The following is a 24,103-nucleotide window of genomic DNA, read 5'->3' as shown; positions in this document are numbered from 1 at the left end:
TTTTCAGAAAATTATATAGCAATAGAAAAAATAGTGAAGGTAATAAAAGAAAATAAGAATGACTCATTGCCTAGAATGGATGGTATAAGGTATGAATATTATAAGGAAATTAATAAAGATGAAATAAGTTTTTTAAATATTAAATAAATGGATGAAACAAGGCATAATGGAAGAAAACATATGTGGTGGAGTGATACAATTATGGAAAAAGGATTAAAGAAAAGTTATAAAAAGCTGGAGACCTATAACAGAGAATAATGACTATAAACTATTTAAGAAAATACTAAAAAGGATTGGGAAAGTATTGGATGAGATAGTTGGAGAAGGGATCTAGGGTATAAAAGGAAGAGAGGTGAAAGAAATGTTAATTACAGTGAAATAAGTAGTAGAGATTATTTAAAAAGAAAATAAAGGATACTGATAAGCCATAAAGCAATGTGGCAGATTTTAGAGGCATATCATATAAGAGAAAAACAAATTTCATAAAGAGACATTATGAAAATTCATGGCTTCAAGTTATGATAAATGGATGGATGGGAAAAAAAAGTTTTAAGAGAGGATTAAAATGAATGCCCATTAAGTATGCACATTTTATTTGTATTAATAATTAATGCAGTAGTACAGATATGTATATATGAAATGAGGGAGGCAAGATGTGAGATGCAAGGAAATGTTATTTTACAAACGTGTATGGCATATGCAGATGATTTCATTCTAATAACAAAAAAATCAAGAATTGGACAAGTGATGTTGTAATAAAGATAAAAAAGCTGTTAAAAAGCTGGTCTGCATTTAAATATAATGAAGTGTAAGGGATTTAATGAGGTTAAAAATAAATGAATATATTTCACTAGAAAGGAAATAAAGATTCTTGGAATGATGTTTGGTGAGTATGAAAGTATAATAAGCCAATGGAGACAGTTACTAGAACAAATAAAAATAAGTTTGCTTGGTGGTGGAAAAGTTTTACTATATCATTTCAGGAAAAAAACGTATATGTTGAATGCTTATGTATTAGGAAAAATAACATATTTATGATGTATCTTTCCCACTCAAATGGAAAATGAGTTATTTTAGATTTTTTTAGCTTTAGTTGAGGCTCAAAATTAAATCCAATGAGAAGATGGTTCAGTTATAATAACAAGAAGATGGTTTGATGTGAAAAAATACAGCAGTACATTAAGCATCTGTGCATTTATTTTATATAATGAGAAGGGTTAAGTGAAGATAAAAAAATGATAGGCAAGATGTTATATGAAAATATTTATAAAATGTATTTGGAGAAAAATGGAATAGAAATGAAAAAGAGGACAGGATGGAAGAAAAAGAATATAACAATAAAATGAAATTATGGAAGTTAAAAGAAACTGAGGTTGATAGGAAAAAGGAATGGTATCATATTATTTTAGAATTTTTTGTGCATGCATGGAAGGAATTTAAATATAAAAAAGTCAATGAAAGTAAAAAGGAATTGAAATTTTTATCAAGCAGAGGATTTTTGTGAAGACTTTTATTACACAAGATAATGGTGAAAGGGAATATAAAATATAAAATGATGGAGAAAGAACATGTGTTGACAGTAGTGAAGAAGAAACAGCAAAAGATTGCTTTTTGGATTGCAAAATGAATCAAGAATTTTGGGTACAAGTTTAAAAATGAATATACATGAGAAAGATTTAAATGTAAAAATATGAATATATTATTTAGGCAGTATGATAAAGAAAGGAAAAGTGATATTTATAAATGTGATATAGTATTATTTGTGACAATATGAGTGCTGTGGGGAAAAAAGATGTAAAAATTTGTTATATAACAAGAAAATGGAAGTGGATGATGTATTAGGTAAAATAAAAAAGATGGTTATAGAGGATGGGTGGGGTTAGAGGGTAACTATAAAAGAAAAAAGAATGAAATAAATAAAATTGCTTAGTTACATTCTTTTGTGCTGATGGCTTGTAAATAATTTTAAATATTAATTTAAATGAGTGTATAAATAACTGAGCTAAAGTTTTTATATTATAATAAATGAATGTAGATGTTAATAAGCACCCTTATTCTTTTTTTTTTTTCAAAAAGTGCTGTGGTATCTTTTAAATCCATCTGAGCTACCATCAACTTAGGCATATTATCTTTGTCCACCTGTTTCTTGGATATGTAAACTTTTCCCAGAAAGGATACCACTTGTAAAAAAACATATTGTAATCTGACAGTCTTTCCAAATGAATGTTCAGAATGGCACAAGCTCAACCAAGCTGAAAATTAGTAACTTTACAGTCATCTATGGTACCATAAATTTTATCTCACATACATTTGAACAGGTTAATTCCAGGAGAGGTTATTGAAGTCAATCAGATCTTGCTTACACAGGTGACTGAATGAAGAACTTGATACAGGAAAAGTTATTAATGTAGTGGGAATACTTTAGACATTATGGTTAACTATATACTAAGTATGGCTCTGCCTGGTAAATGGAATGTAGTAGTATATATTTGGCCAAGCTGTACATCATAAGAAAGGTATATTCTCTGTAGTATGCATATCATGCAGATAATTTGACTTATGGGAGTCTGAGGCATGGATAACCTTAACCAATACATTTTATACTACTGAAATTGAATATCTAGTTTGAAAAATTTAGTAAAATGAAACTGTAATGAATTGATCTTAATTAAAAGTAAGGTGCATCTAAAAACATAGATACAGTTGTATGATGTGGATTTATAAATAGAATAAAAGGAGCTAATGAAACTCATTTTGCTGTCACCTTAGCAGAGACTGTTTGAATATTCCTATCCATAGAAAGTGTCAAGACTGGAGGAGCTTACTATATATTAGGACCCCGACTCATAAAATATTTTGGAACTAATAGCACAACATCCTTTTTTTACTTTTCATCAGAAAGCTGAGATATTAACGTGACTCTGGTGTCTTGGTAAAAAAAATATATTTAATAGCACAATATACACTGATATTATTCATATGGTGTTAGGCAAATGTAACTCATATACCCCACTGTAAAATATTTGCAAGCAAAAATAATGTTTTGATGATGGATATCCTGCCTCTGTAAAATGTTCTTCTTGTGTTTAATTCTAAAGTACTTCAAGAAGGTAACCTGACTTTCAAGCCCAGCATTTAGGTAAAGACTAGAGTCATTCCAAGATTGTGCTTGAATTCTTTGGCAAACTGAAGCAGATTAGTAGAGTGGAAACAATTGTAACTGAATGTATGTTGACATAGTGGTGCCAAATGCTGTTGATGAATATGGTGAATAAGATGGTTCCTAGAAATGAGCTCCAGGGATCATATTTATTAGCAGTATGGGAATTGGATAATGCTTGACCCATAGATTAATTTCTTTGTCTAGTCTGGTCAGCTTTTCAACCAACTGATGCTGGATGGACTGAAACCAATATCATGTAGATGACCAATGAGAAAGGAGTTTTTTTTTTTTTTGGTGTATTGAATGCCTTTGAGAAGTTTAAGTGCTTGAAATATTGCTATCTTAGCTTCAGAACTTATTAGGAAAAGTATGAGCAATGTCAGCATAACATTTTCAGAATCCATGCTGTAGGTCTGCTATCATGTGATCATTGTCTAATAGGCCTTAGTTAGGAGTAAACTACTTATCCTCATATTTCAAGAGTTTTAGTGAGAGATGCTGGCCTGAAATTTGATACCTCAGTAGGAGGACGTCTTATGTGGAAATCAAAATAGCCTCTTTCCATTTAAGGGAAGCAGCCTCTTCCCTAATGCTACAATGTATTAATAGATGGGCAGGCCACGTTAAAATTTAGCTAACATATGCATAACTAATGTAGGGCATGGAGAACCATGACTTACTCAACAAATGTCTGAATTGTATCTTGGTTCAGAGCTGCACCTGATGAACCCAAATTTCCTCACCACAGTACCATATTTCTGAGTCAGGATCCATACCTCCTGAGTAATCTGGGCCTGTGATTCTCTTTTCCATGCAGTTCTATCCTTTATCACATTTTCTGATAAGATTTTATGTATTTATTAGAGATCTCCCTTTCTAGAGTAGGATGTCACCAGTTTCCATAAATCATCTCACTCCTAGCAACCACTTTTTTCTTTTACTCCTACCAATGTATGTCTTGTCAGACCCTTAAGCAGAGCTTCAGATAAGTCCACAGAGTTGTGACCCAAACCAAAACTGCAAGTGAAATATTCCTATGAAATTTTCTCCATCTTTTAGGATGTACCAACCCCTGACAACTATTTAAAATCTATGAATGATGTTACCACATACAATGTTTTGTTTAGACACAGTTCTCAGCAGCAACTCCCCTCTCCAACTGCTTGTACCAATCTCTTTTATAGTACAGGCTACCAGGTCTAAGAACTGAATAGCAATTAAAGAATGGGCAATACAGGGGTTCCCTTTCCTTAAATTATCATAGAACTCAAAGGCATCTAGATTAAGTACAGGTTTCCAAATTGTTTGATTACTGCTGCTTAGAACCCCATGAAGTAATTTGAGCCTATCAGCTTATTATTGTATCTTAAATGTCAGGCACCCTCAATCCACCCATAGTTACAGTTAAAGTTAAATAGTCAATGAAAATGTGGGTTGTTCTCCAATCCTATGTTCCAGTTTTATAAAGTAACTGTCACCTCTGGTCCAGGACATAGATTAATTACATTTACCCATGTTTACTAACACAAAATCAGATTTGTCATTTTGTTTATTGGTATCTGAAGCAATGGTCCCATTTTTCTGTGATGCCTTCAACTTTCCATACATAAGACTTTTTGAACAATATGTTAGAGACATATTGAAAAAATAAAATATCATTTATATTTAAAGTGATTAGTTTTAGTCTTGTAACCCCCTTCAGAGTGGTTCTTTTTCACGTCCGATTTGGAAAAAGATAGTATATCACACTGCTCTATCTCCAGGGGACATCTAGTACCAAGGAGAGGGAGACACTGAGTAACGAATCTGTCTCACCAGCTCATTTTATTGATCTGCTGAACAAATTTATATCCCTTGTTCTGGTATTTGTGGGACTGTTTGATTTGTGAAGGTACAAGAGATCCTGGACCATTCAACTGCTTTTTAGGAAAGGCACAGGTCTCCTTTGAGGAGTCTATAAGGCACAGGAAGGGGAGACCCTTCATATAATCTTTCCTGGTAGCTTAGGGATTTTAAACTCATGATCCTGTTTGTTAAGTTCTTCTGGAAACTTACCAGACATATCAAACAGTTGAAAAGGTACATCCCAAAGGAGGCGCTGTATTTATAATTGGTTTAATCAGTGCTTAATACAAGGGGGCAAAAATATATTTAGATCTGAATGATACTCCCTTGGAGATCAGCTGCATCAGGTAGAAGGATTTTCTCACAATTGTTGTTTCATGGTGGCAAAGCAGAAGGAATTATCAACCCAAGTTGTCAGGCCTCTAGCTACATTTTCATTTTGAAGTGGGATATTTTCAATGCTATAAGCTGGGGTGATGGTTTGTCTGTCAAATGCTGCAATGTTGCATTTGTTAGCATTTAAGACCATTTTAATATACTTTGAATGTATAGGTGCAAGTTCTTGCTGGACAGCTTCTGTGTCAGAAGAGGATTTGACAGTTACTTCTAGTCTGCAGTCTTCTGCAGACTTCGTTAGCCCTTGGTTTTAGATTGTAGTGTTTATGTCAGAGAAATAAATACTGAACAAAAGCAGTCCTAGCGCTGAGCCCTGAGAGACACCATTGGGCATCTTCATGTTCTCTGATGCTGCTCCTGCCACCCATACTTTGTGGGTTCTTTCTTTCAGCCAGTTAGCTACCTATCTTACCATAGAGTTTATTTGTAATGCATTTACTTTATTAAATTATGCTAGCATGGGGGATGGTGTCAACTGCCTTGGCTAAATCAAAGTAGGTTGCATATTCAGTGTAACTACTGTCAACAGTTTGCACTAGCATTTTGAATAGGTTAAACTACATTCATTAGACAGGTTCTAAAACCAAATTGCTGCAGATCTAGCCTGATGAGAGTTTTAAGGTCTAGGTTAATGAAGTCTGTTATAATGAGTTCCATGGCCTTACAAATGAGACTTGTCAGGCTGATGGGCCTATAGTTTCTGGGCTTGGTAGTTAGGCTACCTGTATTTAGCAACATCACCAGTGCTGTATGCTATACTTCTGTGACTGATCCTATAGCCAGGCTCAGGTTAAATAAACATATGGGAGAGGTTCTACCAGGGCGTGTTTAGCACTATTTAACAAACAGCCTGATATATTTGCTGTTCCCACAGAGGAAGTGTTTTTAGTTTTGGACAGCACTTTCAGCACATGTTCTTTAATGATGATGGGAAGGTCTGTGATATATGGGTATCAACTGGCTTTGGATAGTCATCTGAGGAGTGAAATTTGCACAAAATTTATTTGTTAGTGTATTGGCAATGTCCACTGAATCTGAATAGGTTTTGCAATATAGTATGAGTTCTGTACATTATTGAGTTCCGTTTCTTTGCTTTCTAATTAAAGATGGATCTGTAATTGACTTTGACTTTACACGACAGTCTACGTTCATGGACTGACTTAATAGATCTAATAGTTTGTTTTAATTCTTAGTGAATTTCCTAATATTTTCCATTACTTTTCTACTATAGAACTAATAATCTTGTTTAAATTCTTAGTCAATTTTTAATATGTTCCATTACTTTACTGTTGTCCATTTGTGGACCTTGTAATTCCAAAGCAGTAGTGAAGGTCCTGACAGCATCTGTTCAAAAATGAGCAGGATATTTCATCAGGTTTGAGAGTGGCATGCAGTAAGAACAGCAATGCATTCTCCAGAATATCCCCCAGAGAACTGCTACATCACATCCACAACATTTACTGTATCCATTTGTATGTAAATGTTGCTCCTTGATTGACTTTGATTTATTTCTTATGTCCTCTGTTTTCAGAATTTAGATCTCGGTTTCTTTAATTCCCACCTTCAAGGGGATAACGACTGCCCTTTTTGCTTCAAGTTTTAACTTTATAAAGAAGTTCCTATAATTTCAGCAATGTATTTCATGAGTCAGTGACACCTCAGTAGAATTAAAATATGAATTTTACATTAGTCGACACAAATCCCTCTAAATGTACAAAAATGAACAAATAAATTGACACCACTGTTCAAAGTGCTGTAGAATGAAAATAACATTACTATATTCTCACTCTGAGACAACAGAACTTTGGAGAAATGTGATTACTCATTTTTCCTGAGGCACCCTGTATACTTGGATGCGTGGTAGGCTTGGAAGTTAAATGGTTAGATAAATACAATGGGTATCTAGAATGAAATTGTTTCCATGGCTCATTTGTTTTAATGTATTTTAATTATTTATTTTGTCTAAAGGGGTAGACTCTCTCTCTCTTTTTTTCTCTCTCAGTCTCTCTGCTAATATACTAATGCTTTGTGCATTTTTAGATCATGCAACAAAATTGTAATATTATAATCACTAAAGGCTTCTTTTTATTATTCTAATGAAGATATGGTTGGAAAGGGTCTTTTGCTCTCCAGTCCACATAAGTGTAAGCCAGTAAATAAAATGGTCCACTTTCCTGAACTGTTCTGAGACAGACCTTAGAGAATAAAAGAGGGAGCAATGCTGAGGACAGCACCTCCATCACAGTGGGTTCAGAGGGAGTACCACACTGCAACTATATACTTATAGTATGGCACTAAAGAATGGTTCTATAATATGCAGTGTTTCAGCTTTCATAGCTTACATAGTATATATTTTATTATTTGCAGTAGTTGGCTGTAAACCTCTGTACTTGAAAAACAATAGCAAATGTTTAAAAGCACTGTGATAGCTTATAATCAGGATGTAATTTATTCTTTTTCATTGTAGAGAGCTGTGTAATAGCATCAGCAAGTACTTCAGGTAGGCACAGAACAGTTGTGACAAGAATTTACTTGCTGTTATTGTAATGTGTTTACAAGCTGGGTTAAATATCGCATTATACTTTTTGCTGAATAGCAGTCGTGTTTAACTTTGCTAAACTACTGTGCTGCATAAAATTAAATGAAAATTAAACTCTCAGGAAATCCTATTTAACTAGTGGCTTTTAGTAACTTATGATAATTTTCTTTTGCAATGATTTGTCATATTGTATTATTGCTATGCTGTGTTTGTCAAGCTGTGGTTTAGTTACATTAAGTTCATTAACTTAGTAGGGACTTTTGTTACTTGCTGATAGGTCTTTATCTATTAGCTGGACTGAAAGATTTGTTGAAAACCTCTTTGATGCTGTACTCCTATTATTAAACAAAAAAGGGATGGGGTCTGAAAATCCAAAGCACAATATTCTAATAAAAATTATCTAGAATGTTTCTGTTCTGTCAAACAGACTGCTACAAAAAGGGAACTCTAGGTGCTTTGAAGTAACCACTGAGATGTTTTCTCTACAAGAAGCCAACTGCCCAGCTATTGAAACTGTTTAAACCTTGACTGCAACTGGTAAACTCCTAATACTTTACTATTTTTTCTTCACAATAATGTTATAGACATAAAATAAGGTTTACTTTCTAAATAACTCTAATTATTCAGAAAGTTAAATTAAATCAATCAGAAGAAGAATAGTATAAGTTCCTGCAGTTTTGCCAGGTGACAGCATTTGCTGATTAAAATGAACTGCATCAATTTGGAATTGTAGTTGTTTTAAAGCAAATCAAAAATAATGAACTGCTTCCTCTTTGAGAAGTAACCTGTCATACTATTCAATTTGACTAAACTATTGTGCGGATATTTAGACCATTAAGTTACTGGCTGCACAATTTTTAATGTCTTCTTTCATATTATCTGTGACGTCTCCATGTTGGGCCAGTATTCAATGAGCCTGAATCCTCACCACTGACACTGGAAAGGGACATTTACTTGGAATACAAATGGATGCACTCAATATTTCCAGGTGCAGGCCTCTCTGCATCAAACACAATTTCCCTTAAGAGCACACAGGGAACACACTCAACCATGGGTTTGGGTTTCTCTGTCTGTCTCTCCCCATGTCCCCAGTAAGTCTCCCCACTGGTACAGCTGCAAAGTTAAGTCCTCAGCTGAGTGCTTAAGCCAAGTCTTCCACCACACTCTCTGTGAAGTCAGTGCTTCGTGTCCCTGCCCAATTAGCTGATGCACACACACACACACACACACACACACACACACACACACACACACACACACACACACACACACATGTGCACACACGAGCACACACACACATGTACTAAGTGAAATTAATGTTAATAAAAATGGTAATGTTGACCAAACAGCTAGGTTTTCAGTAGTGGCCAGAGTTATCACCAAATAAACATGTGCAAATACTGTCAAAACGTACATATTTTCTAAAAAGGACCAGCCATAATGAAAAATGTTTATGTATTTAATAATAAATAGTAAAAGAACAAGAAAATACTAAATCGCTATTTACAAAAAACACCAGAGTTTCAATCACAGGAAATATTAAAAATAACACCGATGGAAAGTTTCACACAGTTATAGAAAAACAGTATTTAGCTAATCTCACTATCTATTCCCAATTGACTAAAAGAATTACTGTTCCTACCTACTGAATAGAGCATACAGAATGTTGCTGAGATTTCAGTCTCCTCTAATATTAAAGCATTATTTCTATACAGAATGATATCACATACATCTGGTCATCTAACTCTGTTTCCCACACTATCCCCCATCATTAGAAGCTACCAGGGTTTAGCACCTATGTGCTGCAATACACACAGATAGAGCTTTGCTCAGATGTGATGCAGCTGCTGTAAGTCATAAAACCATAAAACCATTTGACTCTTCCTACAGGAGATGCAAACTATTCTCTAGCACAAACATTGCATCTCTGGATCTCCCTTCAAAATGGTGGGTTAACATCTTTATGGCTTAACCCATAAAGTAATATAATTTCAAGAATATTTTGCAAAGTCAGGTGGATTAAGATTAACCACTTCACTGTCCAGTATATGCCATTGCAATGTATACATTTAAACAGTTACAATAACGTATGTACGTCTCTTTTCCTTCCAGCAAGGCACAGTATTAATACATTTTAACACAAGCAAACCTCACAAATAGATTTTTAGCACAAGCATCTAGACAAATCAGTTTAATATAGAAATGGCCTATAATTATTTACAAAATTCCAGCTAACTGTGCTGGCATATGTTGCAAATCCACTGCCCTATTTTCCTGGCATGGGTAGCAGTGCCTCCTTTCGTCACACCTCTACCCTCCTTTGAAGACTCAAACTAGGTTTTCAAGTGCCCCTCGAGAAACATTGCTTGAGATGAATGATCCTATCTGGGAAGATATTATCCCATACCATGTCTTGACAGCCCATCTACATTGGCATTGCTAACCCCACTATGATGCTGCACTGTCATATCATATGCCTGCAACCCTAGGCTCCAGTAATTAGTAATTTGGCATTTTGGTGACTGGCTCAGTGTAGCCACATTAAGGGATTGTGGTCTGTAACTACAGTGAATTTCCTTCCATGCATATAGGGTTAAAGTTTCTGCAGTGCCCATACTATTGCTAAACATTTTTTTTCTACTGCTGCATAACATTCCTCCTTAGGTTGGAGTCTATGGCTGAGATATACCACTGGGTGTTCTTCTCTCAGTGAGGAAACTTGGCTCAATATGGGCCACCCCATGGTTCGAGGAATCCATGTGCACAACAAATTCTTTACTGTAATCTGGACTGGCTAACACAAGGAGTCCTCCCAAAGCCCCTTTAAGCTTTTGGAATACATGCTCACAGGCTGGGGTCTACTCTACTTTGTCTGGCCTGTTTTTCTGTGTTAGGTCTGTGAGGGGAGCAGCTATTGTACTATAATTGGGAACAAGCTTTCTATAGTATGTTGCTGTCTGCAAGAATGCCCTCACCTGCATTTTAGGTGCAATTTTTGCAGCTGCCTCTGGCCTAGCAGTTCAGTCATGTAGTTAACATCACTGACCTACCTTACCACTTTGAAGGGTCCTTCTCAAGCTACCTTTAGCTTATTTTGCTTGATAGGAATGAGAACCATAACCTGCTGTCCCACAGCATACTCTCTGGCTCAAGCATTCCTGTCATACCACACATTTTTCTGCTGTTGGGCTCCTGACAGTTTCTTCTGGGTCAAGCCCCTGAGTTCCCTGATCCTTGTCCTGAGGTTTAGTACATATGCTACAACATACTCCTTGTGGGATTAACAACAGACTCCTTGTGGGATTAACACTAACCCTCCCACTCATCTGAATCAAATCTAAAGGTTCTCTCACCCTGTACCCATATAGTAACTCAAAGGATGAAAAACCTGGGGATTCCTGGGGTACCTCTCTGTAAGCAAACAGCAGATGGGGCAAATTATTTTCCCACTCTCACTTAAACTCAACTACAAATGCCCATGCTATGGTCTTTAGTGTAGAGTTTAACCTCTCTACATGGCCATTAGTCTAGGGGATGGTAGGGGTTGTCATTAGCTGCCTCACCCCTCAGTGCTTCCACAGTAAAGCCAGCAGGTCTGACATAAAACTGTCACCTCTGTCAGTCAGTATTTCTTTCAGGAAACCCACCATGCTGAAAATCTCTAAAAGCATTTGCCACTTTTTTGCCTCAATGGAGGAGAGAGCCACTGCCTCAGGGTATCTAGTGGTATAAGTTACTACCACCAGGATATCCATAGCTATCCTCTGAAATAGCTCCTCAATCACAGGCAAAGATATCAACGTAGCTTTGACCTTATCTCCTGCCATAACTACTTTTTGGCACTGCTCACAGGTCCTGCAGTGCCTTGTTACATCCCTTTCAATCCCAGGCCAATGAAAGTCCCACATAATATGTCTCTTGGTACAATTTATTCCCATATGACCTGCAAAAGAAATGGCATGGGCTATGGCTAGAAGTGCCAGACATTAGGCTCTGGACACTACCAACTGCTGTATTACCTCACCTTCTAGCCCTCCCTCAGGGGTCCACTCTCTATACAGTAACCCCTTGGTCCAGTATACTGCACACAAGGTACTGCATTATCAAAATCATTCCCTATCAAGACATCTGCGGGGATATCCTGAAACATACCTACTTGCTTGCTTCCTTTTCCACCCTCCAAGTCAAGCTTAACCCTAACCAAAGGTATTTGTAATGTGGTCCCTCCTAAAGCTCTGACTGGAGTGGACTGCCCAAGCAAGTACTGTTCCTCTTTAACCACTGCAGGCTTCATAATGGTGAGGCTGTGTCTATCTTAGCAGTGGCCTGTTTATCATCCACTAAGATAGGGTATACCTTCTTGTGATAGTTTGGTACCCATGTTACCTCCAGAAAACTTACCACTGCCATACTGTTATTCCCACTTGCTAGCTCCCCCAGTTTTTGTCCACCACCTTGCCTCTGTGGACATCTACATCCTTTTGGATAACAGGTGGGACATCTATATGCTACATAGTCCCACTGGTTACATTTAAAACATGTAACCCTTGATCCTGGCTGTGCACCTGAACTAGTGGCTTCTCCTGTTACTGGAAGACTCTGTTGGGGAGGTTTATGTTGCCCACCATGAGTTTCCTTATATCAACGTGCAGCACTGGGCATCCCTTTCCTGTGCAGTGATGCCCTGCTTGTTAAGTAGAGATCCCCCTTTTTTCCCAACTCATTTGCAGAGTTGCGCTCTTGGTCTGCCAACCAGATTCTCATGTCCTCAGGCAAAGTGCTATGGACTTGTTCCCTCACCAAAAGGTCTGCCTGCCCTTCAAAAGTGGTGACCTGACACCCACTCACTCACCTAGGAAAATAAGTGCTTAACTCAGCAATATAATCACACTTTCATTTGCCTTGTGTCTATGCTCATTAAACTTTTTTCTGTAAGCTTCAAGTGTTAACTTAAAACATTCTAGTAAACAACATTTGACTTTTTCATAGATTAAATAATCTATATCAAACAATTTAGGAACAGCAGTTACAGCTTTACCATGGAGTAAGGGGGTCAGGAACCCGTACCCAGAGCCCTTGGTCAACATTGTACTGTTTACATACTCTGCAACGTATTCTCTAGCAGACATTGCATCTCTGGCTCCCTTCAAAATTGTGGGACGACATCTTTATTGCTTAACCCATAAAGTAACTTAATTTCAAGAATATTTTGCAAAGTAATGTGGATTAACATTAACCTCTTCACTTCCAGTATATGCTGTTACAATGTATGCATTTAAACAGTAACAATAATGCATGTACATCATTTTTCCTTCCAGCAGAGCACAGTGTTGATACAATTTAACACAAGCAAACCTCACAAATACATTTTCAGCACAAGCATTTGTACAAATCAATTTGATATACAAATGACATATAATTATTTACAAAATCCCAGCTAGCTTTGCTGGCATATGTTACAAATGCACTGCCCTATTTCTCCTGGCATGGCTGACAATACCTCCTATCATCACATTATCATTAATCTGTAATAGTGGTAAGACATTACAGTTTAGGGTCATAAGGTGGGATACTTAGCGAAACTACAAGGAATTATTCTATGGGAAGAGTGGTAGATGAGAGGAGCAACCTTCCATAATATCAAGCATTGTGAAAGTATTCAGGAAAAGCATTGAACAGGCAGAAAATCAACCATACAATGACTGAGTAAACTAGCCTTTCAAAGATGGAATGGGGCAAAGAAGCCTTTAAAAGGAAATCAACCTTACAAGAACAGTCTGAAAAGGGGGGGGGGGTTGAAAATTGTTAGATAAAAAGTATCTGCAGTATGTCAAATAAATAATGCATTAACTAGGTGAGTTATGCAGTCATCCCTTGCAATCAATGTATTTATTGTTATATAAAATGAATAGGAAAAAACAAAAAAGTCATTGCCACTGCAAAGCAATATGGACAAATGAATGAAGTTAAATGTTTCCAAGCAAAGAGTAGCTGTCTGTTTTTGCTTTGAATCAATAATGTTAGAAATATTGTGGCAGCTGTTAATGTCAGTGAAAAATGAGGTAGTAGCTCTGTTTGCAATGAACTGTTTCCCTGTAGCCTAGTAATTATCCACTATAAATGAGAATTGTTGCAGAAGTACCATAAATGAGGCAATGTATATGCATTATTTTATTTTTTATCTCTACCCTGTTTACTTGCTACACTTTGCTGCCCTGAAATGTTTATTGGTAGTATGTTATAATCTTATAATCTCTAATATTTTCTTCTTTCTCTTTATTCTATTTGAAAAAAAAAAAAGCATCAACATTGTATTAAAAAAGATATTAAAAAGGCTTTGCATTCATGCACTGAATGTTGATATAAAATCATGCAGTGAGTTAGACTTTCGGAATGACAAGTCTCCAAGAATGCATTCATTTAAAACTTTAATTCTGAAGTAAATAAACAGTTCATGGATAATATTTCCAATAGTTTATATCCATTAATGTCTTATTGCCAAAAAAATCATACAGTTGTAGCTGCTGCTGAGTTGCACAGGCATAAATCTGAATTATGGCTTTCTAATGAGTAATCAAGTACATCTAGTAACTAATGGAACAGCGATTTGTTTTATTTTAAAAAATAAGAAAGCTGTCCCCGAGTGAAATGGCAGGTTGTGCTTCCCCTACATTCCCTAACTTATAAAGCAATAATCCAGGTCACACAAGTTAGTGAAAAGAGAAGAAACTCCTTTTAATACTCATCACATTCTGATAGTTAGCAGATGCAGTGATTTTGGACTATGTAACACATCAAGTTTCCCTGAATTATGCAACAAGCAGGTATTCTGCATGTATATGTTTGTGTGTATTTCTCTCTAGACAAACACACACACACACACACACACACACACACACACACACACACACACACACACACACACACACACACACACACACACACACACACACACACACACACACACACACGCACACATATACATGCACACAGAAAGATACAGGGATAGATATTGATAAAACTAGATAGCACGTAATTCACTTGTGGCTACACTAAAAGTGTCAGGCAGGCACATGTAAGCGAGCCATATGAGCAATGGCATAAAACCTGATAATGAATATGAATATATGGCACTATGTTATTCAGAGACTCGTTTTAATAGCCTGTGCTTGGCTGTAAGGTGAAATGTACTATGTAAGTCTCTGAAAATGTAGGGGCAAGACTAAGTTTGCAGTACATCAACAATGAAAGCAGTGGGTAGAAAAGTGAAAAACAGTGCAGCAAGGAGAAACTATGAAAGACCACCATCTAGATGATAGATTTGCTGGTCATTCAAGTGGGATGATATTTAATGAAGGGCCAAAGAAACTTTTATTTGTCTCTTTCTAGATAGTATCATGCCAACCTCAATTATATGCAGCAACAAATATGAATAGTGATGGCTGCAGTGGTCCTGGCAAGTTCAAGGCAGATAGGTGGGAAGAGTTGCCCTATCTTCGCAAACAGAAAGCTTGTAAAAGTCATTGTCCTGATCTGTTTAGGCACACTGCAGGGGCCTCCACCAGTCCCTACTATCCAGAGACATATTATAAAGACTGGCAAGGACATACATCTTGTCTCACAGTTCTGTGCCTTCTGCCTTTTTTTTCACAGTTTCTTACTGTCTGGTGCCACATGGCATCTGACTGAACAGAAACTATGCAACAGTTCTGTAGGTATAAATGCTAAGTGTGTTCAGCTTAATGCATTGCCCTAATGGTGCAACACATTTACCACTCACCACAGATGTGGTAAATTGTTAAACAGTGTGCATCTTAATAGAGTACATCATTAATACCTGAAACGCATTACTGTACACTATTAGACTGGACTGTGACAAGTAGGATGAGAAGCACAAACACAACAGTTGAAAGAAAATGATTCAAAGTCAAAGAAAACTTTATTGTCATTCAGAACTACACAGCAGTGTAGCTGAATGAAATTACAATGCTTCATTCTCAATGCAGGAAACAGTTGCACATAGAGAAAAATTAATAAAATATCACAGTAGAAATTTAATAAGTAGCAATTTGTAAGTAATGTAGGACAGCAGTGACCCACAGCCATCCCAGAACAGGAGACAAGGAAAACAAGGAACAATATGAAGGTAATATTGTCAATGTAAAATTGAAACAATAGCAGCATATCTATGATTAGACTGAGTTTGTATATTACACTTTACAGTCTTTCAGTGTATAGGTGAGCCACCTTAGTATTGCACTTTGTTATTGCACATCCATAAAATAAGCCACTTGATAGGCTAGTTATGTAACAGACGTCATGATTCGTTTTTCCAAAGAGTTCAACAGTCTAACAGAGAGTGGAAAGAAATTGTTTTTTAGTCTGGTGGTCTTACAATGCAGGCTTCTGTATCTCCTGCCAGAGGATAAGTGAGTGTACAGATCATTGGCAGGATGTGTTGGATCACTGAAAATCTTTTTAGCCCTGTCTATGCACTGGCATTTGTGTAGATCTTCCAGAGGAGTAAGGGAGGTGCCAATGATTCTTTCTGCTGACCTTACAACTCTCTTGAGAGCCTTCCAATCCTGATTATTACAGCTCCCATACCAGACTGCAATGCTGTTGGTCAGGACACTTTCAATGGTGCCCCTATAAAAAGTCTGAAGTATGGGGCTTGGTAATTTTGCCTTCCTAAGTTTCCTTAGAAAGTGAAAGCATTGCTGAGCTTTTTTGACTGTGCTGGATACATGGACTGACCAGGATAAATTCTCCGTGAGATGAAGACCCAAGAACTTTGTACTCTTGACCCTTTCCACTGTCATCCCTTTCATCACTAGAGGTTTGTGTGGTAATTCAGATCTTCTGAAATCAACAATCAACTCCTTTGCTTTGCTGACATTCAGTGCTAGATTGTTGCTGTCACACCAGACCAGTAGTTGATCAATCTCTTTCCTGTAGGCCTCTTCCTCTCTGTCTCTGACCAGGCCTGTAAAAGTGGTGTCATCCGCAAATTTGATGATCCTATTCATTTCGTGTGGCCATGCAGTCATGTGTCAGCAGAGTGAAAAAGACAGGGCTTAAGACCACCCTTGTGGTACTCCTGTGTATTCAGGATGATACTTCCGGAGCTGTTGTCTCCCACATGAACCTTTTGAGGCCTTTCAGTAAGGAAGCTCAGAATCCAGTTGCATAAATGAGAGTGTATGCCCAGTTGAAGTAGCTTCAATATCAGATTCTGAGGGATAACAGTGTTGAAGACAGTACTGAAATCGATGAATAGCAGTCTTGCATAGCAGTTTTTGCTTTCTAAGTGGGTCAGTGTTTCATGGAGAGCTAGTGAGATGGCATCCCTTGTACTGCGGTTTGTCCTGTATGTGAATTGCAGTGCGTCCAGTGACAGAGGTAAGACTTGAGGCTATATTATCTTTGACCAGCCTCTCCAGGCACTTCATTACCGTCAAGGTTAAAGCAACTGGTCGGTAGTCATTCAGAGTTGTTGACTGTGGTTTCTTGGGTAGATGAATAATAGTCATCTCCTTGAAACATTTTGGAACACTGGCTAGATGGAGTGAAGTGTTGAAGATGTCACTGAGTACTGGAGCTAGCTCTGTTGCACATTCCCTCAGTACCCTGCCCATGATGTTGTCAGGGCCAGCTGCTTTCCTCGGATTGACACGTTTTAGGGTTGTGGTGACATCGATTGTATTAAAGCTCAGCACCACTGCATCCTTGTCTTCAGGGATTCTGCATACTGTTGTTTTGCTGTCAGCATAAAACCTACTGAAGAATTTGTTCAGTTGGTTCAGAAACTCAATGCTATCATCACATGAAGCTGATGTAGGCTTGTAGTCAGTGATGGTTTGAATTCCTTTCCATAGTTACCTGGTATCCTTCTGATCCCTGAAGTGACTTTGGATTTTTCTGCCATAGGATCTTTTCGCCTTTTTGATACCTTTGTTCAGTTTGGCTCTGGCAACTCTTAAAGCTTCCATATCTTGGGATTTGATAGCTACATTTCTTACTTTCAAGAGCTCGTACACCTCACTAGTTAACCAAGGTTTTGATTTCCCATATGGTGATGAGTTTGGTGTTTGTTACATCCTCCACACACTTAGAAATGTAAGCTGTGACTGACTCAGTGTATGTGTCCAAGTCAACATGGTTGTCACAGCAGCCTCTCTAAACACTGACCAGTCTGTACAGTCAAAGCAGTCTTGTAGAGCTGAGATTGCTCCCTCAGGCCAGATCCTTATTTGTTTTCTAGTCGGTGTACTGGTTTTCAGTATGGATTTCTAAGTTGACACCAGCATGATGGCTAGGTGGTCAGAGCTCCCTAGATGTGGATAAGGTTTTGCTTTATATGCACCTTTGATGTTAGTGTATACCTTATCCAGTACATTTACCCCCCTTGTGGCAAAGTTTACATGCTAGTGGTAGTGGGGTAATACAGTCTTTAGGTTAGCCTGATTGAAATCTCCTGCAATTACTACTGCATGCTCTGGATTTCTGTTTTGCAGGTCACTTATAGACTGATATAAGGTGGACAAAGCATCACTGATATTTGCATCAGGTGGGATGTAGACTGCTGTGATGCATATTCCATTGAACTCTCTTGGCAGGTAGAAGGGCCTGCATTTTAGTGACAGAATTTCAATGTTTTCTGAGCAGAATGTGGTGGTCACTACACAGTTGCTGCACCAGTTGTTTTTAACATATATACACACTCCCCCTCCTCTGGACGTGCCACATAGTGACTGAATTCTATCTGCTCTGAATTAAGTAATGCCCTCTACATTTAATGTGCTATCACTGATATTTTGGTTTACGTTTCAGTAAACACAAATAAATTGCTGCTTCTCACCTTGTTTTGTGAAGAGAGTTCCAATCTTAAGTGATCCATCTTATTTTCAAGTGAGCATACATTGGCTAGTAGTATGGAGGGCAGTGCAGGCCTGTGAGGGTTTACCTTCAATCTGACTGAAATTCCTGCTCTGGTGTCTCTTTTCCTCAATCTGGTACATCTTTTCCTTTTTTTGTGACTATCAGTTGCCATGAACGTGTGATCTGCTCGAAGATTGCATTCATCTCCATGTTCCAGAAATATCCTTAGCTGTAGTAGTTCTTGTAGTATGTTTGAGCTTACAGGCCTCACTGTAAGAAGCTGATCAAACCCACTGCATAATGAGAATACAGATCCAATTTTTAACAGATTATCAGCACTGTAACTTAATCTAACCATGTTTCCTTCCTCTTTAACTGCTTTTCTTGAAGTTTCTGGTAAAAAAGAAGACAAAAGAAGCATTTTCCTGATGAGATCTGAAGCAGCTGCTGCCATTAGGTTTCCAAAGTGTCAGTACGCTGAAAGACTAGAACAGGTGAAAATCTTGCACGCTTATTGCATGCCTCTGGAACTCTCTCTTTTCTCCTATCTGCACCACCAACAGTCTCTCCTTGTTTAAAACCTCACTGCACTCGGACGTTACTTCACAATGGAAATGCTCTTGCTCTCATCCAACCTAATTCTGTCACACTTTCTTCCTAACTTTCCAAACTTTGTTGCCTGTCACTACCTTCTAAAGTTTTACATCCTTACCTCATTGTCATTCCCTAAACAAAAAAAAAAAAAAAAAAAATACTACTTACTGAATTAACCTAATGTAATTTTCCTAATGAAATTTTTCTTATTTCTGTATTATCTAACATCAATTTGAATTGTGCAATATGGGTTTGTACTATACAAAATATGTTTAACATTTAATTGAAATGCATATTATGGATTTATGCTCTTTCTGTACTATTTATTTGTATTTCTCTGGAGTTTTTCTCCCCAGGATTCCATTAAAAATGGGCTCCTTGTAGCCTAATGGACTATCCTGGAAAACAAACTGCAAATAAAATAAAAATAATAAATAAGTACATGTAAGGAAATGATAGTGGCTCCAGGTAAGAATAGAACTGTACACATGGATGATGAGTGGTAGTGTGAAGAGGATGTGGCATGATGTGTAGGTAGGGCAAGAGGTGGGACAGGAATATTGATCATGTTGTGGATGGAACACAGGATAAATGAGATCTTGAATACTGAGAACTTAGTATGCACAGGTTCTATCCATCAGGCCATGATATCTAGAAAAACTGCTGCACAAAACTGTTCAGAATGCCTGTGTGACCCTCCTCCGTACATACAGCCTACTTGCAGCCATTTAAGATGTGATATGTATAGCACTGAAAGGCAGGAATACACTACAGTATCTTTGTAGTGGGTAAATCACGAAGAACATGGTAACAGGGTATTAATGAACAGTGTACTCAAGGCAGTAATTTCATGAATTCATACCCATGGATAATGCAGGGTACCTTATGTAACCTACCTTAGCCTTTTGCTCCGGATTCTTGCTGTTGGCCTAATAGTAGTGATCAATTCATCTTTAGTGGTTTATACAGTAGTATATGCAGCAGCATCAATATGAAACACACCCTCTGCATTCAAAAATATTGCATCTGCTACCTGAACATGTCAGGTAGTGTATTGAACTGTGCCTTTTGTAAGCCACACAGAACAGTCCAAGTTTGCTGCATGGTGTGCTAACATGAAGTTTCTGTCAGAGTTTAAAAACAGTTCAACGAGATTAGCATTTTACCATGAATAATGAACAAAAACAAAATAAATAAAATATCTAATAAAAAAGCTACTCCAAGTAAAAGCATGAGATGCATATCATACCTCAAATGTATAGCAGTTGAGACATTCATAATGGTCAGTGTAAGGTTGCACCCAGGCTACATATTAAATGATATAGTCAGGAACAAATTGCGTACCATACTTACAAATGAAATGTAACATGAACATGCACTTGAGGCAGAAATACACAATTACTAAACTAACGTAGACATGAGGTCATTGCCATGGAGTGTCACTGGCAAAGGTTGTGAATTGCATTGCACAGCAGGTGATAACACATATAATGCAACAGATCACAATGCTACAAACACTGAATACAGGGAAGCACACATTAGTCCACGCTCATAAGCAACTTGCACAAATCAATGCATTCTCATTGTCAACACTTTCGAGCCTCCCAGAGGTAGCAGTATCACGTGGCAAGCACATGCACCATGCATGTTGTTCCAAAGATCAGCAAAGACAGCACTGAACATATAGCGATGTGAAAGCAATATCAGTGATAGTGCATAAAGCAAACAAAAGACATACATAACTGAGGTTGACCAGACAAGCTCGGGCCATGTAGATGGCAGCTACTATGGCAATTTGAGGATGATGACATTTCAGTGTAGCACTACAACACAAGAGGTAAAGGTTCTTTGCTGTGTTAGGCAAGTGACCCATACAGTGAAATGATCTGCTGAATGGTTTGTTTATGCAACATTGAGTCATTGTATTATGAGTTATGTTATATTGATTTTTCACCATTCTAAAAAGTAAATTGAAAGTAATAAAAAAGAGAAAAAAAGTGTTTTTCTGGGGGTAGGCTCCTCTTTTCCCCCACAAGGTAAGGGACCTGTCACCCATACACTCCCACTTATATATAGCAAATAGTCACACAACACTTAAGGAATAAAAAAAAAACACTGCAGTGCACCCAGGACCCATACCTTACAAGTCAGTCAGCTTCTAACAAACCACAATTAAGAAATATAACAAAATGTTGCTCATTCAGACTGCACTTGTGGGAGTGGAACAGTGTGGGCAGACATGCTGATGAGGAGTAAACCTGTTATCAAACAATTGACTGCATATTGCACAGGAGAGAGTGAGCAATCGGTGAGACACAAAGAGGTTCTGCCATTTCTCTTCCCCCATGCAACACAAGCATTACTCCACTAAGATCTCATTATATCACACAGCCACAGCTGCACACTTTGAGGGAAGGGAGGACTATTTGCATCTTTTCATGTTATGGCCATAGTATGTTCAAATACAGTAGTCTTCAGGAAGCTACTATGGTCTCATTGTCAGGGTAATATTCTATACCAACTCCTTGAGGCTTCAGCTAATAGACACTGACAAGCTTGCTGCTGATGTTATGTGCTATAAATGTGAATTTGCCAAGCCTGACTTATTTCAGGTTTTTAGATTTCTCTGCACTATGCCAGTTTGTTTCTTGTTGTTAGGGTGATGGTATCTGCCTCACTGCCACATGGGACAGAAGATGTGGCCACAGTGTCTGCTGGTACAAGCATTTGTGCTATTGCTGACAGAGTGACTATAGATATGGTAGCTACACACCAGCAAAAGTGCACCGCCCATCATCTACAAAACTATTTTAACTCCAGCTGCAAGATAGCAATCTGTAGCACCATCTCTGTTGTCCCCACAGATCATTGTGAAAATGGAATTCACATATCCACTTGCATGGTACAATAGTTGGAATTCTCACAAGTGTACACAGAGGGATGTCAGCTCTCTCAACAACACAGGACTGTTGTTTCTTTGCATACACTGACATTGTCAGCCTTTTACTTTTAACTTATCAAGACAAAAGGATTCAGGTAGCCATTAATGAAACATACGGTAAATACGAGCTGCAGTAAATGCTGCAGCCTAGGGTCAGTGCTTTTTCAACTGTAATGGAAAAAAATAAGACTTTCAGATACTCAGTAGATGGTTCCATCTCCATTAGATTTTGCTATAGCACAGTAAACACTGTAGCACATGAATCTTTAACAGATATATTCCTACTTTGTGGTTTTATAGATAATGTGTGATACGGCCACTGTTTGCAGATATTATATGAGTATGCACCATGTATGTTTTTGTGCACATAAAAAGTATTATCACACTTTTATCATGTCTTACCATTGGTACATGCCTAAATATAGAACATATAGATACTACACAGTGGACATCTGACAAATTCGCCTGTGCCTTGGCACTTGTGCAGGATATATTGCCTGTGTTACTGCCACTAATGGCATGTTAAGCTTGTCTTCCTCTATAGTTTGTAGCACTGTCCTTCTCCAATTCCATTTCTTTGTCCCTGTCCCATATATTATTATTTTTTTTTTATTTGACATTTGTTAACCGGGTTAGTCCTACTGAGTCAGGAGCCCATTTTCAGTGGAGACCAGAGGAGAAAAGCTCTAGTAAAGAAATAATTTAAATACATTAGCAAATTACAGTACATAAGCTATAATACATTTGAGTAGAGAACATAAACATTTTTCCTTTTTTTTTCTTTCTTTATTACAAGAATAAAGCTGCAGGTTGTATACAGATCATACAGCAATCAAAATTTTCAAATACAATGATATTGTTTTAAGAGATATAATTCTAATATAGAGAGAGGAGTTTAAAGTAGAGCAGAAAAATATATACATATATACATGTGATGTAGAGGTTGAGATGAGTGTATATCTTCAGAGTATGTGTAAAGACAGAAAAAAATAGGATATGGTTGATTGAGATGTCTGTGTAGCAACAGGGATAATACAAAAGTGTAGCAGGTTAGGTAGGGTTCAAACAGGGGCAGGACTTGGTGTCAGACAAGTGTAGTCTAAGTAACTTATTGAAATGTTTTGGGTGAGGATTGGATCTTATATGTAAAGGGAGTTTATTCCATACTTGTGCTACAGTGCATTTATATAGTAGTTTACCAAAAGTTTTGTGAGGTTGATAAATAGGAGTTGCTGGTTGGATGTGTGGAGAGGATGAATGGGGGTGTGAGAGGATACAAGGGAGGAGAGGGATAGGCAGGTGGATGATTTGTGTAGTATTGTGTGTGTGATTTGAAATTGTGATAGTAAGAGCAGTTGGGGGAATTCCAGCCATTGAAGAGAGTCTAGTCCAAGGCAGTGGTGAGAGTTGTAAGGGGAGTTGATGGCAAATCTAGCTATTTTGTGGTATGTTGGAATTTAGATAAGGTGGTAGATTGTATGTTAGTTAGGATTGGGACAGCATAGAGGATGGAAGGAAGGAAGGAGGTGAACCTGTGCCAGGGAGAGGGTGTTTGAAGTAAGAAATTTTCTATTTCGGTAAAGTAGTCCAAGTTTTGGTGGGGTTTTTAATACTTTGAAGAATATGCAAGTTGAATTTTAGTTCATCAGATATGATGGTGCCAAGCAGCTTAGTGTGGGGTTTAGGTTGAATGGTGGTCTTGTCTGCAGATGTGATGACAAACATTGATTTATGATTAGAGAGA

Source organism: Protopterus annectens, chromosome 8.part1 (genome assembly GCF_019279795.1).
Source record: "Protopterus annectens isolate FY-2018-M chromosome 8.part1, PAN1.0, whole genome shotgun sequence".
In the NCBI taxonomy this organism is placed as follows: Eukaryota; Metazoa; Chordata; order Ceratodontiformes; family Protopteridae; genus Protopterus; species Protopterus annectens.
Note: the sequence above shows the minus strand (reverse complement) of the source record.